General features: G+C 49.3%; 2 pseudogenes; one reads left to right on the top strand and one right to left on the bottom strand.

Moving 5' to 3' along the window:
• Window positions 1-6,688: 6,688 nt before the first annotated feature.
• On the bottom strand, window positions 6,689-8,268 carry LOC148092813 (large ribosomal subunit protein eL6 pseudogene; annotated as a pseudogene).
• Window positions 8,269-9,536: 1,268 nt separating this feature from the next.
• On the top strand, window positions 9,537-10,186 carry LOC148092812 (platelet glycoprotein IX pseudogene; annotated as a pseudogene).
• The last annotated feature ends 7,872 nt before the right edge of the window (window positions 10,187-18,058 follow it).

Genomic DNA, 18,058 nt, shown 5'->3' with positions numbered 1-18,058 from the left:
CCCCTTTGACCAGTAAAAACACAGGTTGCCCTATAACCTTCCCTAGGCGGAAGGACACAGCTTCTCATTTAAAAACACCCAGTGTTGAGTAGCTCTCCCTTTCATTCTCACAGAAGCTTAACGCTGAGGGAGGAGGCAGGGAGTTGGGGATGGTGAAGGAGAGAGAAAGTAGCCCAGCAGCTACAAGGGCCTTAGTAATGTCCCCTTTGGGGTAATTTCAGTTTCTTCTAAACTATTAGTAAGCAGAAGGGAATGTGTCCTCATAGTCCTCAGAGCAGCCATGTGCTTGCCTCTGTTTCTTTTCTCTTTCTAAATCCCGCGTCAGTTTTCTGTAGCCCCTCTCAAGTTGAACAGACTCCTCTGCCGGAGTTCCCAGCAAAGCTCATTTAGTAATTCTGTTGCTTTGCTCCCAGAAACCAGTAGGTACATTAATTAGAATAGGTCAGAATAGCCAGAATCACATGTTCTAACAGTTAAATAGTTTTGTGAACCCCTCAGAGGCCCAGAGAAAATTGGGTCGGTCTTTAGGGACATTCCTTAATCCTGTTCTAGTCCAAGGAATATATATAATCATTGGTTCCCTCTGCTTGAGGTTGGCTTTTCCATGAAAGGCGCTCATAGAATTCCTGGATTATCCTTGTCTGAATTTCTATTCTCATTTTTCCTTAGGCCAGTAGGCATTGGCAGTAGAGAAGTTAGAGAGCAAGAAAAAAGGGAGGGGAGGGCAAGTCCAAACAAGAAAGCTCAGAAAGCAAAGGATATAGGGCAGGAGCTGCAGAAAGGGGAAGAATGGGTTGTTGGCACTTATTAGCTTCAGAAGCCTTCCTGAGTTCAGACACAGTCTCTAAAATTTCTTATTAACTTCTTGTGAAGAAGAGATTTTATCTTTGCTCCTCCTAAATTCTTCTAATTTCCAATCAAGATATGCTTCCAATTCATTCAGTTTCACTTTTCTCATTTTGCATGCAAAAAAAAATTAATTTAGTCATCCACAGAGTTCCGTTTTGGCCATCTTAAGTTGATATCACTTCTAGTTAAATCTTCTCATTTCTGTAAGTACTTGCAAGTAAAGCCTTTCTATTTATTGTATATGTGTAGAAGAAGTACTAATAGGGGCTGGGGCTGGAACTTTTCAGCCTTGGAGGCACAATTTCCCATGTTAATTTTAGTTTCCTTTGGATATTTGCAGAGTCTGAGCAAATTTCTAGGGATATCGTGTGATGGGTTGAAGTGTGCTGCTTATGGGTTGAACTGCAAGAGGCTATTACCTCCCAAGTAGCACCAACCCCTCTTATGTGTCTCAGTTTCTCCCCCAGCTGTCTAACACAGCCTTGAGGACTCAGAGCACTAGGTAACCAACATTTATGTGCACATCCCCGGACTTAGTTTTCCTATGGGACTCCTGCATGTCATGAGGATGCCCTCTGACACCTCCACAGAGATTCTTAGTCACCTAAGAATACCCAAGATTAGAGCTGGAGCCCAAAGAGTTCAGACTCTCCTCTACCCAGCAAAAGCTTTTCTTCAGACTCACAATGATTTCAATCGAAAAGCCAAAATTAAAAGGAGCCTCCCATCTCAACTCCTATCCTGAGGTTTCAAGTCATCTCTAGCTTGGTCCTCTCAACCCTTAACCTTCAGCTCCACATTGAGGATTTTTTTTTAAAAACAGCTCAAATAAAGTCAGACCTCTTACTCTAAAACGGGGGTTCCAGAATTTTGAGAAAATCTCATGCAAGTTCACTTGATGCAAAGCAAGAAACCGGTGGGGCCCAGTGGGCCCCTGTTGATAACTAGCATGAGCCCAGGTCTTCAAGCTGGTCCCGCGTGGGCTTCTCTGGAATTCTTTGCCCTATGCCAAGGAAGTGTCCATGTAAGAAATGTTTAAAGCTGTAGAGAAGTTTTATGAGTTTATTTGAGCCAAACTGATGACAACTGCCAGGAAGCAAAATCTCAGTGGATTGACAAAATGCTCCTGAGAATTGCAGTTTGGCACCTTATTTTATACATTACATTCAAAGGAGGGGGCAGAAGGGGTCACATGAAATCCACTGGCGCCAGTTTAGGGAGGCAGAAGAAGGCAAAGTGGGGACCTCTCTGGAGTTGGATAAAAAGTAAAAGAAACAGACACATATTCTTTTACACAGGTGGGTAGAGGAGAGTTTGCAGGGGACAATGAACACGACAACCACAGCAACGCGGGCTCTGTGGGCTCCCGCTCTGCTGGGAGGTTGTACCCTGAGGGTCTGGGGAAAGGAAATTACCCTGATGTTCCAAAGCTATGTTATTGTACATGGAAAAAGGACAGGCTCAGTTGAGGTGTAGACTGACCTTTCTCAGGAAAGATACCAGTCTAGGCCGTGACCACCAGCCATGACTCGCTTTCAGTTAGAAAGTTTAATTTCAGACCGTCCTATGTGGTTACTTCAGGTCTCTGAGTTTTTGTGTTTTTTTATTTTTTAAAAAAATATTACTGATTTTAGAGAGAGAGGAAGGGATAGAGAGTGGGAGAGAGAGAAACACTGATTTGTCCCACTGATTTGTGCATTCACTAGTTGATTCTCCTATGTGCCCTGACTGGGGATGGAACCTGCCTCTTTGTCGCATCTCGATGATGCTCTAACCGGCTGAGCTACCAGCCAGGCTCTGACTCTGAGTTTGTGAGGCCCCCCGTGCTGGCCTCCATTGAGCTTGTCAGCTTTAGTGTGTTGCCCCTTTTTCGCCCACCCTGCCTGTGAAGGTGTCAGAGGAACTGTGTGATGGCTTTGAGAACCTGCTCAAAGCCTCCTTGCACATGACAGTAATGAAAGGAAGTCAGGGCTCATTCCCAGTGTTGGGTGTCTTGAGGGTAGTGGTGCAAGTCAGCTCTGCGGGTCTAGCACAGCTTAGAGTGACTCCGTTGCTGCTGGAAATGGGCTCCTTTCATGAAGTCATGAGGAAACATTCACGGGAGGTGAGGTGTGGTTAAGTCTATTGAAGCTGGAACAAGCACAAAGGACTGTCCTGGGTTCTGCTCTGTCCCACTGTGGAAAAAGTCCAGCCTTTCCTTCATCTGGCCCAGAAATGGGGCCAGTGTCTAGAAATTCTGAGTCATGCCAAGACTTAGTCCAGTGTGGTCTCTGTCCCCATCTGGCTGCCTTAGTCTGTCCCCACTGTGCTCTGGGTAGCACAGGGCCCAGGCTCGGGCTTGGAGCCCACACTCGGAGGCGGTGTGGCTGTTGGACCCCAGGTGCTGCTGGGCCTGCTGACTGCTGCTGAGAGAGACGGCGTGGCCAACCCGGTGAAGGAGCGTTACCCGGTGCGGGAGCGAGCTTTTTGAGCTTGGATTGTACTGTCTCCCCTTGGACAGGACCAGGTGCTTTTTCAAACTAACCACTCACTTTCCCAATCCTTTCGCAGGATTGCACTGGGCCCTTCCCAACCAATCCATTCCCTGGATCTCCTGGGGCTGTGTCCCCACCCCATCTGATCCTTTCCCCAGCCTAGGCCCCCCCCTTTATGGTCAGCACCTTAGTTCCTAGCGTGCATGCCCTATAGAAAAACCACGTCCCCACACCATCGAGGCTTAGGGCATGCACCCGACAGAGAAATGTCCCCCTTAGTGTATATTCTTCCCCCTATAGTTTGGACACACCAACCGGTTGTGCCCTGGGGAGACTGGAAGGCTGATCCTTTCTCCCTACACAGGGAGGGAGGGGTGTTAATTCCCCAGGCGACACTGTGATCCCCAGGGGTGCCTATGAATGCTGGGGCTTCCTTGCAATACAGGCCAATATTTGATTGAGCTCCTACTTTATTATGCTCACGTCTGAGTCCCTCTGCTCTCCTCATTAATGTCCAGCTACCGACGCCAACAATCCCACAGCCCAATCTGCACCCCTCAGTCACGCTGAGGAAATGGGAGAACTCACTCTATTTTCTTCACCAGAAATGCAGCTGTGGTGTGTGAACCAGGGATGGTGTGAGCCTGAATTACCTCATGATGTATTTTCTATATTATTATTTTTTATAGTATACCTTTATTGGTTTCAGAGAGAGGAAGGGAGAGGGGGAGAGAGAGAGAGAATCATCTATGATGGCAGAGTCGCTGACGGGCTGCCTCCTGCCCTGGGGATCGAGCCCGCCACCCGGGCAGGTGCCCTGACCAGGAATCGAACCGCCATCTCCTGGGTCATAGGTCGATGCTCCCCTGTTGAGCCACGATGGCTCTGCTCGTGATTTACTTTTAATGTTCTACACATCACAAACGTTAGCCATGATTTCTTTTTTCCATTTTTCTATTTCATATGAACATATTTCCCTTTGGGAATAAATCATGTTGAAAGCTGAATTTTCCCTTTGAGCATAACAAGCTTTGTGGATTCTTTTAGCCACTTTAAAAGACAATTTTTCTTAAAAGGCACTGCCCATTGCTTCTCTGAGTATGGACTTAGTTTGCCTTGGGGACTTAGGGGTTCTTCTGAATGTCATCTCATGGTGTCCTGAGATGTACGTAATGTTCACATTAGCTGTCTCTGAATTCGGTCAATACGTTCCCTGCTTTTCTGGAGCTGCCTGCTCTTCTCTCTGCTCCTCAGTCGCACTGACTTGGGTCTTGGTCAGGGTGTTTCGGTTAAGACAGAAAAGCCAAAGCAGGAAGTGGAGTCTGGGCTCGGGTGGGCCTGGTACAGCTTGGCCAGGCCTCCATGCATCTCCCCTGGGCTTCATGTCTTCTCTCCTGCCCTGTTCCCAGGCATGCCTTTCTCTGTGGTGACTAAAGGCTACATTCGCTCATCTCTGTGTCCTGTCTTGTCTTGTGGGTACATGGGGAACAGCCCCTTTGCCAATGGTGTCCCTGTGTCTGCCTCCTAACGGGACTGATTACGTTGCACGTCCAGGCATGAACTTGTCACTTAGGCCAGGGACCGTGGTTTTGGGGATATCCATCCCAAACCACCCAGCAGCCAGGGTGGGTACCTAAAAAAGTAGGGGACAGGATGGTCCCCCAAATAAATCAGGACGGCTTTACCAGGGCGGGGTGGTAAGGACAACCTAACCTGTTAACAGTCTATCTGTAAGCCTCTTACAATGCCCCATCTAGCAGGGTGTAGATACAGACTTTTTCAGTAAAAATCATTCCTGCTGTGACTTCCCACAGCACCCAGAGGTGCACGAGTGTGTCCTTCCCAGTAGTTGCCTTTCTGTGCTTTCAGACTACCTCAGGTGGGCACCTGGGAACCCCCCAGCTTCCCTTCCCAATCTCCAGGCACAAGAACTAACACCGTCCCTGGGAACAGCCATTCACAGCTCCTGCTTTGGAGGCAGCAGTGGGTTCAGGCTTCGTGGGAGTGAAACCAGCCTCTCACATCTCACGTCTCACGGCACCAGCTCAAGGTATCCTTCTGTCCCTGTCTAGTGAAGGACACGGCCAACCTCATCCAGCCACAGCCAGTGTAAAGGCCACGTGGGCATATGGGCGGTCTCCCGGGCAAGTTGGTGCCCCGTTTGCATCTGTGACGCCCAGTCAGCTGCCTAGAGATCTCTCGGTGTCCTCATTGTCATCTGTGCTCCAGGTCAGCCCTCCAGACCCTGTGTGATGACTGCGATGTTCCCATCCACGTGTCCAATATGGTAGCTGCTGACCACGGGTGGCTCCTGAGCACTGAGCTGTGGCCCCTGCCCTGGAGGAACTGAATATCCTGTTCCGTTCTGTTCACTCCATTCTAGTCTGTTGTCTTCATTTACATTTAAATAGTCACATGTGACCAGTGTATGTGACCGCACAATAATCTAGAGACAGGTAACCTTACCGACTAAGTCTAAGACGGGTGAGCTCTTCCCTGCATTTCCTCCGTCAGGCGACAGCTTCTTTGTGTGTGTTCTCTTTTGAGTGTTTTTGGATCTATTTTCTTCATCAGTTTATTTTGTTCATTAGATTCCACCTATAAGTGAGCTCATGTGATATTTGTCTTTCTCTGACTGGCCATTTCCCTTAGCATAATCATCTCCAAGACCATCCATGCTGTCTCAAAGGGTAGGAGATCCTTCTTTTTCACCGCTGCATAGTATTCTGTTGTGTAAATGTTCCAAAGCTCTTTTTTCCACTCATCTACTGATGGGAACTTGGGTTCTTTCCAGATCTTAGCTATTGTAAATAGCGCCGCTATGAACATATCCTGTATTGTGCAGAAGCTACTTAGTTTGATGTGGTCCCATCTGTTTACTTTCTCCATTGTTTCCCTTACACTAGGAGATGTATCCACAAACATCTCTACGAGATATGTCTAATATTTTGCTGCCTACATTTTCTTCTAGGATTTTTACGGTTTCACAAGTCACATTTAAGTCTTTCATGCATTTCGAGTTTATTCTTGTGTATGGTGTAAGTTGGTGGTCTAGTTTCAGTTTTTTGCATGTACCTGTCCAGTTTTCCCATCACCATGTATGGAAGAGACTGTCTTTACTCCATTGTATAGTCTTGTCTCCTTTGTCAAACATTTGTTGAGCATATGGCTTGGGTAGATTTCTGGGTTCTCTGTTCTGTTCCACTGATCTCTATGCCTGCTCTTGAGCCAGCACCAGGCTGTTCTGATTGCAGAGGCTTTGTAGTATCACTCGGTATGTGGTATTGTGATCCCTCCAACTTTGTTCTTTCTCAGGATTGCTGAGGCTATTTGAGTCTGTTTTTTTTTTTTAACAGGTCTGTTGTTTAATCAGGTTCTTCGTAAGAAACTGAGAACACCAGTTTGCGAGGGTCAAGCCCTCTGGCCAGAGCAGGCCGAGCAGAGGCAGCCCTGGGGCTGAGGGCAGCTTTGGTTTCAGGCAGAACCTGCGAGTCCGGCTCTGTCTCGGCCTCGCCCTGCTCTGCCAGCTCCTGTCTCTCTCTGTCTGTGCGGAAGGTGCCACCCTCCTGGGGCTGGGCCTGCGGAGCCGCTTCTGCTGGAAGGAAGCCTCGGGGAGATGCTGGGGGATCCTCACGCCACAGCTGTCACTTTTGGCGGGGATGGTGATGGCAAATTTCTGGTGTGTTCTCCGCAGAGGGACTCGATTAAGGGACAGGGGTCCAGGCCCAAGCAGCCAACCACTGCTCAGCTGCTTCAGGGAAACCTCCCTCTGGCCTCTGTGGCGCCCTGAGGGTGACAGAGCGCCCCGGGTGCCGCTGGCCCGCGATGTCCTCACGTGCTGGGCGGAGGGTGACCTGCTCTGGCTCAGCAGCTTCCGAGGCGCGTCTCAGGAGGAAACACCGAGGCATGTGGCGCAGTTTGCCACTCGGTACCGCCATTCTTGTCACCACCGACTGGTTCTGTGACAGTAGCGGGGACGGTCTCCTTCTTCTTTTCAGTCCGGGGTTTAGCAGCTGAGCGCCGCCCCTGTGCAGGGCTCTCGGGAGTCACAGCCGCGGGCCACCTGCCGCGTCCTGGGCCAGGCCGGGCTGCGGGCAGCGGGGCTTCCCCTCGGGCGCCCGGCCTGCGGTCGCCCCTCTCAACCTGGCCGCCGCCCAGCCTCCTTGGCCTCAGGGTTCCCTCCTTAGCGCCAGCTTTCTCCTTAGTATCCGGATGGCTCCTCGGCTTTCTTGGCACCCACCAGCTTGCAAGATGGGAAAGAGAAGGAAGGTCCCCTTTGGGGTCTTTTTTGGTTCCATATAAATTTTTGGAGTGTTTGTTCTAGATCTGTGAAATGTGCCATGGGTATATTTGCATTGAACCTATACATTGCTTTTGGTAGGATAGACATTTTAATGATGTTAATTCTACCAATCCATGAACACGGTATATTCTTCCACTTGTTTATATCTTCTTGTAGCTCTGTTTTAAACATCCTGTAGTTTTCTGCGTACAAGTCTTTTACCTCCTTGCTTAAACTCATTCCTAAGTATCTTCATTTTTTTGTTGCAATAGTAAATGGGATTCTTTTTTATGTTTCTCTTGATGAGAGTTCAATATTGGTGCATAAAAACACAATAGATTTTGGAATGTTAACTTGTATCTTGCCACATTGCCAAATTCATTTATTAAATCTAGTAGTTGTTTGGTGGAGTCCTTATGATTTATGTACACTATCATGTCATCTGCAAATAATGACCATTTTACTTCTTTGTTTCCAATTTGAATGCCTTTTTGTTTTCTTCTTGTTTGATGGCTGGGGCTGGGACTATTTTGATTAAAAGTGGTGAAAGGGGCACGCACTATGGGACCCCTTCGGTAAACTCAAGTTGACCTAGGCTTCTGTGCCCAAGGCACTAGGACCCAGGGCTCCCTACCTCAGGAGACAGGCCCTCCAGGGCTGCATGCAGGGGATAAGCCAGTCTATTTTGATCACTTCCTTCCTCCCTCTCAAGCTGTGGCTACCTTCAGCCGCTTTACATAGGACTGCCACTCCAGCCTCAACCAGGACAGTTCAGGTCACAGAAAGGGAACTGCTCTGCAGGCCTGGAAGGTAAGTAGCCCTCCTTATTACCAGTACTGCCTCCTACACCAGGGCTCCTCCCAGGCGGTGGGGAGGTGGGCTGTCAAGTCTCACCTCTATGCCTCCTTTGGCTCTCCCTTCCAGAAGATGGGGTTGGGTGGGGCCATTCACTCAGAGACACCTGCTCCTAGGCTCAGTCAAAATTCATTGGTTTATTCAACAAATAGTCTTTGGGAGCCTGCTATGAGCCAGGCCCTGGGGTGTGGAGGGGTGGGGACTTGGGAAGAGCTTGTCTTAGAAAGGGGGAAAACAGTTGTGGAGGGAAGGCAGTGAATCAGGCAGAAAACTGCGGCTCATGAGACCTGAGTTTGAGTCTGTTTTCTGACACAGACTACTGGGTAACCCCGCACAAAACACTCTGTCTCTGAGCCTTAATTTCCCAAAACCTGGATGAGTGGCTTTCCAGAGGGGGCCCCCTTTGGGTTCCCTTTCTTGCCCCCAGCTGCTTGTGTTGTTTTCTATATCAAGCATCAAATAAGAGTTGACTTTGCCATAGCAAGTGTTTGAAATTGGTGGGATGAGAGGTGGTCTGTGAAAGCCACGCCATCAGCCTAACCCCAGCCTTAGGCAGGGAGACTGGGAGCAGCCTTTCCTGGCTCTGAGGCCAAGTGCCAGGACTGTAAACCATGGAGCAGAGACCTGCTGTCCCCACCTTCTGAAGCCATATCCTCTTCTGAAGGTCCCCTGCTTCCTCCCCACCTCAGCCACCCTCACTGTCTTGCCTCCTGAGTGTTCAGCGAGGGTCTGCCAGGCCCAAGTTGGGCACGGTTCACTTCCTTCAGTCTTCACCGCTGCAATTTCATAGACAAGAAAGCTCGGTCCTGCCAAGGTGTGGCTCAGCGGTTGAGCATTGACCTAGGATCCAGGCAATCGGGTTTGATTCCCGGTCAGGACACATGCCCAGGTTGCGGGCTCGATCCCCAGTCGGGGGTGTTGCAGGAGGCAGCAGATCAATGACTATTCCTCTCCTTACCTCTCTGAAATCAATAAAGGTATATTTTTTTAAAAAGGAAAGCTGAGGCCCTAGAAGGTAATTGTCCCCTGATCAAGGTCAGAAACCATTGTTCCCATGGTACCCACTGGTTCTTGGGATGGGGTGCAGGCTACTAGTCCCTCCCTCACCCCACACTCACTCTCCCCACAGCCAGCCTGCACAATGCCTGCCTGGGGGACCCTGCTCCTGCTCTGGGCTACAGCAGAGGCCACCAAGGACTGCCCTGAACCTTGCACCTGCCAGGCCCTGGAAACCATGGGGCTGTGGGTGGACTGCAGGGGCCGAGGGCTCACATCCCTGCCTGCCCTGCCAGCCCACACCCGCCACCTCCTGCTGGCCAATAACAGCCTTCGTTCCATGCCTCCCGGCACCCTCGATCACCTGGTCCAGCTGCAGACGCTTGATGTGACACAGAACCCCTGGCACTGTGACTGCAGTCTCACTTACCTGCACCTCTGGCTGGAGGACCACACACCTGAGGCCCTGCTGGATGTCCACTGTGCCAGCCCCAGCCTTGCCACCATCCACCCACTGGGCCATCTCACAGGCTATGAGCTAGGCAACTGTGGCTGGCAGCTACAGACATCCTGGGACTACCCAGGGGTCTGGTGGGATGTGGCACTGCTTGTTGTGGCCACAACAGGCCTGGCTCTCCTGGCAATTCTGCTGTGTACTGCCAGAGAGCCCATGCTCCCAGGGTCACCCTCAGGCCCACCTGAGCTCCTCCCCAGACTCCATCAGCCCTGATTAGCCAGAACCACCAGTAACTCAAAATAAACTGGCTGCTCAGCCATTTCATCCAAACTCAGAGATTTTCTTTTTCCCTCTCAGTACATTCTGGAAACCTGGGTTCTTTTTTATATTAACTGGTGCTTTTCTGTCCCCCAAGTTCCTAGTAAAAGGGGCTGTCCCACTTCCTTCCAACCAGCCACCCCCAGTTTCACAATTTGGAAATCCAGAGCCCTTCCCCAGTGTCTGCCAGGTCCCAGGTCATCAGTTCTCCTACCCTCCCCTGTCTATAGTACCAGCTTCCCACAGGGACCATCCTAGGGAGCCCAGGCCAACTGCACATCAAATTCCAAAAACAAGAAAAAACAAAAACTTTCTCTCAAGTTTTTGAAGAGGGCATGGTTATCTCTGCAACAGACATACACAAAAAGGCACTTCACCATTCCCAAATGGCCCTTGGTCAAAATGTCTGGCCCTGAGGCCATCTGGGCTCACCCGCCCCTTTGTTTCTCTTCTCTTGAACTAGTTTCTCTCTCCTTTACTTCCCCTCTACCCCTCTTCTTCAGAAACAGCACATTAAATTACTCCATTTCTTACGGAAACAACTCCCCTCCAAGTGCTGACATCAGACATCTGCAAACTCTGGGGTTCAACTTCTACCGCATTCACCAGATTCTTCAAAGAAGACACGTCTCTTCTCAGAGGAATTCTGGTGCCAACAGTTAAGTTAAACTTTTCTCAACTGTACGAGCTAACATTTAGGTCTGTTACTGGCCAAGCCAAATCCAAATATAATTACACCAAGGTCCTTGCCTCAAGGAGTTCCCTGTGGTGGTCCTATGGCTCAGGAGGTGCCACGAGGAAAGCCAAGTGGGCACAGTGTGCCCCTGAAGGGCACTGGTCCACAAAAGAGAGGCAGGACCAGGACCCCCAAACTCAGGATGAGGGATGGACACTTGAGACTGGTGGAGACTGTGGCAAATCAGAGAGCCCGTGTTCCATCCAAAGAGGTCCAGCCAAATGCTGCCATCTGGAGTTGTGGACCCAGGGGCCCCGTGTTCAATTCTGCTAGAGAAAGAGGAACTCTAGATTTTTATGTGAAATCTCTGAATTATTCAACTGTTGGCAATTAAATAAAAACTGTAACTGATATATCAATAAGGCAAATAGAACATATATTATCAACTAGCTGGAGTCCATAGACTGAGAGTCTGTAATTTGTGCCTTAGGAATCAGCTGTAACACTGCTCCCTAATGACAACAATGGTCAAAGCTGGCATCTGCTTACTGGGCACATGGCATGTGCAAGGCCCTATATGAAGCACCTCACAGTGGTCATCTTCCTGCACCCTGTCGAACCCAGAGAGGAAAATACTGCTCTCCCTGCAGGGCACGGAGGCGAACACAGGTCCAGGCCCCCACAGTCACTTCATAGGCATGATCCCAGACAGGTCCCCTTCCACATCTGAAAAGTGCTCCCTTGAAAACTTCCTAGGCCCCCTAGAACTCAGGCTCTTCTACCTCCAAGTCCCCACATGAGATGTCCATAAATTCTGCCCCTTTTCCTTCCTGAGCCCGACGTGTGCAGCCACAGGCCTGGTGCAGTGATGGTTATAGGCCTTGATCCTAGGGACTGAATGGCTTGGTCCAGTGAGAACCTGTTAGCAGCCTGGGAAGCCCAGTGGCACCAGTGCAGCTGATGATTCCACTGAGAGTGCAAGGAATGAAGGGAACTTCAGTGGCCATGCAGGGCTTTCCCAAGGTGGACAGAGAATTTCCACAAAAGCCTTAGGAAAACAGGGCCACTGGGAGCATGGATTTCCCTTTTCCATCATCCCTCATGCTCCATTTCAGGCCAGCAAGGCTTTCACCACAGAACCACCCACTCCACAGTCACCAACTCCATCATCAATGCCTCCCACCGCCACCAGCAACCATCCCCTACCAGCCACCATTGTCCCCTTTAGAACCACACTCAGCCACAGAGCCAGCTCTCCATGGCCACTGACAAGTCTCTCCTCCCCACACAGCCATCAACACCACCCTTGGTACCCATCACGGCCTGCACACTAGCATCACATCTGCCACCTCCCCGTTCTCTCCATCACAGCTACAGACATTAGCCCCATGAGCTGACACTGTTCCCCACCACCATTCCCCCATTACTGCTGTTACCACTAGCACCAAACAGCCATGGACCTTATCCCCATTATAAGCCAAATGCCAGCTCTGTCATTGCCATCAATCTATGCAAACAGTCACCATGACATGATCCTCCTCACTACCACCTTCATGAGTATTTTCAAAACCCAGCTGCAAGTGAAAAGTTTATCGAGGTAATTTTTTCTAGCTGCTCTGACAACCAATACACCCTGCTTGCCCAAAGGGAGGTTTGGTCCCCCTGACACCTTGGTGTGATCAGCGGTTCACAAGGAGGCCTTCCACAGGACTCCTGCCTCCTACTCAGCCCATTCTCTCAGGCCTGCTCTCTCTAGAGCCTTCTGCTGGCCTCCTGACTTCTTCTGGCCACTGGGTAAGCAGGGACAGCACAGACAAATGTCCACATGCTCAGGGCTAGGACTAGAAATGTACAGATGACCCTCACAAGCAATCATGGTTTCAAACCCAGTCTCGGGCGCCACAGCTGCAGGGGAGGCCGGGAAACATGGTCTTCCAGTGCGCCCAGTAACAGGCACCAGGTGGGCATGTAGCAATGGTCGGCCCCCGGGGGTCTCTGCTAAGGTAATATGTGCCTCGTCAGAAACAGGACATGCCATAGCAAGGGCATTTGTGAAGTAATGGGCACTCTTAGGGGTCACATGCTGAGTCATGTCCCTGAGACATAGCAGACCCAGTTCCTAACACTGTCCATCTCGTGTGTTTTGCACACACACTTACCCACACCTCCTGTGAGCAAAAATGAGTGCACACACAGACACGCACACACACACAGGTTTCCAAGGACTCCATGCTGACCCAGACAGGATCCCCACGGGTCCCAACACTGGCAATGTCTCATTAAACTAGATGAGAGCAAATTCTCTTGTGGGGCAAACATGCAGGGCAGCCCCTGTGTGTGCCTGAGGGCAAAGAGCAGGAGGCAGGCGGCTCTGTCCTGACTCAGCTCCGCCCAACTTGGGGACCAGTCTAGGCCCTGGGAACCTCCTAAGAGCAAAGTCTAACTTGACAGACACCCCAGCGTCTGACTGTCAGTTTCCTAAATGGCCCTGGAGCTGGCATCCTCATTTTAAATCGCACTGCATAATAAGCAGTGATGACACCACTTCAGGCTTGAGGAAATATCTCAAAACCTTGGGGGAGTTTTATTTTTTAGGTAGGTGTCTAATAAAGTGGGCAAAATAAAGAGACAGAGCTAAACTATAGTACTTTTTAATTACAAATTTTAAAAAGGTACAAACTCTACTGATTCTAGTGGCCACTGCTATCACTTTGATGTGGACTCTTCTAGACATTTTCAAGCATTTATAAATATGTGTATGTACCACCAAAAATTTGGTCATCTTATGGCAGTTTTCTACAGAAATCACACATTTATGTAATATTCTGAAGCTGGCTCTTTTTCCCATGGCCATGTAATTTAGAGATCCATCTGTCTATCTGAGCCACCTCTCAACCTCCCGCCCTCCCTCTTTCTACCACAGGATCAGCACAGTATTTCACAGCATCATGTCCTCCAGTTTATTTATCCTTTATTGACAAAGATGTAATTGCTCCAATGTTCTCCGTTAGCAACAGTACTGAAGGGAACAACCTGTGCACCTGTGTGCATATTTTGCTAGACCACTAGTTCTCAAAGTTGGTTCCAGGAACCCCCGGGGTCCCTGAAACTCTTTCGGGGGTCTACAAGTTTAAAACTATACTCATAGGACCGGGGGCAAGGTGGCTATGGCATAAAAGGAGGCTGTGTGCCTTTCTCCCAGCCACGGACTGGATTTCCAGCCAAAATCTGTGCGGTCAGCTTGAAAAAGAGAAGTGTAACTCATTGGACATATTTTGTCTAAGGAGCACTGAAGAAAGAATGGAGAAAGTGGAAAGACAGAGGGAGTCCTGGAGAGGGGGAGCCCCACTGTCGTTGATGCTTCGCTGAGAGGCCCCAGTGATATGGGGTGCAAAGCTCCCTCCCCTTGGAAGTGTGGGGTCACATCCCCACGCAGGGCTCCCAAACCTAGAGCAGCAGAGACTAGAAGGAGGGCCCCGTGGCATCGGGAGAGGGACCCGGGGACCTGTCTGTCTGGGCGGCCAGGTCCTTTCCTTCCCGGGAGGGAGCGGGCCGACTAAAGGCCGTCCCCGGGGAGTGGCTCGCCCTGGGTGCTGGCTGCTGGAAAAGCTGCGCTGCCGTGTTGGGGTCCGAAGAAAGAGGGGGGCTGACGGCTGCACCCAGAGGAACTCTGAGAGACCCTCTGCTTTCCCGAAAGGCAATGTGCAGAGTCCCAGACACCGACTAAACCCTGTTGCCTGAGGAAGGTGGAGGGATTATCCCACCTCCAGTGCAGGACTGGAGCCCCCTGCCCCACCTCTGGAGCACAGGGACTGATCCTGCCTGTGGAGGGGGTGCAGGGAAGGTGGGGGATTTTTGACTCTCACTGAAGAGAGTTGGAAGTGAGAGCAGAGCAGAGACTCTGGGTCCCAGCTTCACTGTCACCAGCCAGCAGAGAGATCAGAGTCCTGCCTCGGATGATTTTATAACCCCTTCTGCTTGCATCTGTGGCTCAAGGGTGCTGGATCCTCAGAGAGCAAGGGTGTGTTTTTTATTTTGTGTTGTTTCAGGCACCCCCCAGCATCCCTCGGGAAGGCTTATATTGGAGAGACAGATGAGTGAGAGTGGGCTTTGGGCCTGATTCTTGGGGGCCAGATCCCTGTGTCTTGTGAGTTCAGCCAGCCAGTGCCAGGAAGGAGGGGTGGAGCATGTCTCCACCTCCTGCAGGCTGGGACACCACCCCAATAGGAAAGAGTTTGGATCAGCTCTCTGAAGCCCCAGACACCGCGAGGGGCACAGACTGTGGGGGTCAGAAGAACAGCTCAGAGCAGGGCACTTCAAGAGTTAGACCCTCACAGGCTGTTGTCTGGGACCAGAAGGGCCGCAGAACCTCCTGCGGGCTGGGCAGGCACTGTTCTCAACCAGAATCTCTTTGGAGCAGTCCCACCAAGCCCAGGGCAACTGAAGCTTTTCCAGAAAAGGCAGGAGGCTGGATGCAAGCCGCCCCCGCACCAGGCCGCCTCAGGGGAACTGGATTGCACCGTAAGCTGGACACTGAGCAGTTGCTCTTCGAAGTGCAGATTACTTACCCCTGGGGCCCTCTGGCCCTAGCTGGGCTGCCTGGCTCCACCCAGACGGCTCATCAGAAGGCACTGCAGGCCCAGGCCACCTCCAGGGCAGGCGGCTGAGGGGGGAGGCGACCTCAGAGAGCCTCAGACCCGCCTCAGCTACTGTGGGACACCCCGAGTCAGCCTACACAGCTGGGGACATTAGCTGAGAACAGCACCCCGGCAGGAAGCCTGAAATCAGCGCACAAAGCAAGGAGCCTCGCGCAGCAGGATCTGCCCAGACGACCTTTCCTGGGCTGTTTTGCTGCTGTTCTGTTCCAGTACTTTCCTCTGTATTGCGCTGGCCGCCTTCTCACCTGTCCTGCTTTTGCTCTTTTCTCCCTGTTCCTTTCCCGTCTCCTGCCGCCCCGTCCTCATCTTTCTCCATCAGTTCCTTCCTTTCCCTTTTCCGTTCTTTCTCTCACTTTTGCTTTCTCTCTCTTCCTTTTACCTCTGCATAACTTTTTTTAGTAAGAAAATTATAGGCCTGTATCCCTGATGAACAGAGATGCTAAAATCTCAACTAAACATTAGCAAATAATATCCAGAAAGAAATTAATAAGATCATACAACATGGCCAAGGGGGAATTATTCCGGGGATGCACAATAGATGCAGAAAGAGCATTCGATAAAATCCAGCACCCATTTTTTATAAAAACGTTTCGTAATCTGGGAATAGAGGGATCAGACCGCAGCATGATAAAGGCCATATATGGCAAACCCACAGCCAACATCATAATCAATGAGCAAAAAAGGAAAGGCATTTCCCCTAAGAAGAGGAACAAGACAGGGGTGTCCGCTTTCAACACTTATTCACCATGGCACTGGAAGTGCTAGCCACAGCCATCAGACAAGAAAAAAGAATAAATGCATCCAAACTGGAAAGGAGGAAGTGAAACTGTCACTATTTGCAGATTACATGATATTGTACATAAAAACATACAGAATCCACCTGAAAACTAACAGAGTAAATGAATGAATTTGGGAAAGTAGAAGAATACAAAAGCAACATCCAGAAATCGATGGCGTTTTTATACACCAATAACAATCTCTCTGAAAGAGAAACCAAAAAAGCAATGAATTTTACCACTGCAACAACAATAATAACAACAAGGTGCCTAGGAATAAACTTACCCGAGGCTGTAAAACACCTGTACTCAGAAAACTATAGAACAGTCATGAGAGGAAAAGGGAGACAGAAACACGTGGGAGCAAGTTCCGTGATCACGGATTGGAAGAATTAACGTCATTAAAATCTCCACACTACCCAAAGCAACCTATAGAGTCAACGCAATCCCTATGAAAATAGCAGTGGCATATTTCACAGATCTAGAACAAATATTTCAAACACTTATATGGAACCGAAAAAAACCCCGAATAGCCTGAGCAATCTTGAGAAAGTCAAACAATTTGGAAGTATCAAACTACCTGATATCAAACTATACTACACGGCCACTATAGTGAAAACAGCCTGGCCCTGGCATTAGAACAAGTATATAGATCAATAAAACAGACGAGAGCCCAGAAACAAACCCACACCTTTATAGCCAATTACTCTTTCACAAAATGGGCAATAACATACAAAAGAGTAAGGACAGTCTCTTCAAAAAATGGTGTTGGAAAATTGGAGAGTTATATATATTTTAAAAAAAAGATAGTAGACCATCCGTTTACACCTTACATTGGAATAAACTCAAAATGCATAAAAATGTAAATGTTAGTTGATGAACCATAAAATTCCTAGAAGAAAACATAGGCAGTAAAAACTCAGACATCTCTCGTAAGAATATTTTTGTAGGTATATCCTCTTGAGCAAAAGAAACACAGGAAAAAATAAACCAATGGGACCACATCAAAATAAAAAGCTTTTACACAGCAAAAGAAACCATCAACAAAATGAAAAGGCAACACATTGCACAGGAGAATATACTCACCAATGATACTTCTGATAAAAGGTTAATTTCTAAAATATATTGAAAATGTATACTACTCAATAACAAAAAGACAACTAACCCAATTTAAAAAATGGACACATGTTCAGACGGCCTGGTTCAGAGGCTGAGCATCAACCTATGGTCCAGGAGCTCGCTGTTCGATTCCCGATCAGGGCACATGGGGGGGTTGCGGGCTCGACCCGCAGTGGGGAGCGTGCAGGAGGCAGCTGATCAACAACGACTCTCCCATCATTGATGTTTCTCTCTTTCCCTCTCCCTTCCTCTCTCTTTGAAATCAATAAAGATATATTTTTTTTAAAAAGAAATCAAAAATTGAAAAGGCAACCCATTGCACCAATGATACTTCTGATAAAAGGTTAATTTCTAAAATATATTTAAAATGTACACTACTGAACACCAGGAAGACAAACAACCCAATTTAAAAAATGGACACACACTCACCAGCTTGGCTCAGTGGTTCAGCATCAACCTATGGTCCAGGAGCTCGCTGTTTGATTCCCGCTCAGGGCACATGCCCGGGTGGTGGGCTTGATCCCAAGCAGGGGACGTGCAGCAGGCGGCCAACCAATGACTCTGTCATCACTGATTTTTCTTCCTCTATCTTTCTCTC

The sequence above is a fragment of the Miniopterus natalensis genome, chromosome 7 (genome assembly GCF_054644295.1).
Source record: "Miniopterus natalensis isolate mMinNat1 chromosome 7, mMinNat1.hap1, whole genome shotgun sequence".
Taxonomy (NCBI): domain Eukaryota; kingdom Metazoa; phylum Chordata; class Mammalia; order Chiroptera; family Miniopteridae; genus Miniopterus; species Miniopterus natalensis.
This window is presented reverse-complemented; position numbering and strand designations above follow the sequence as displayed.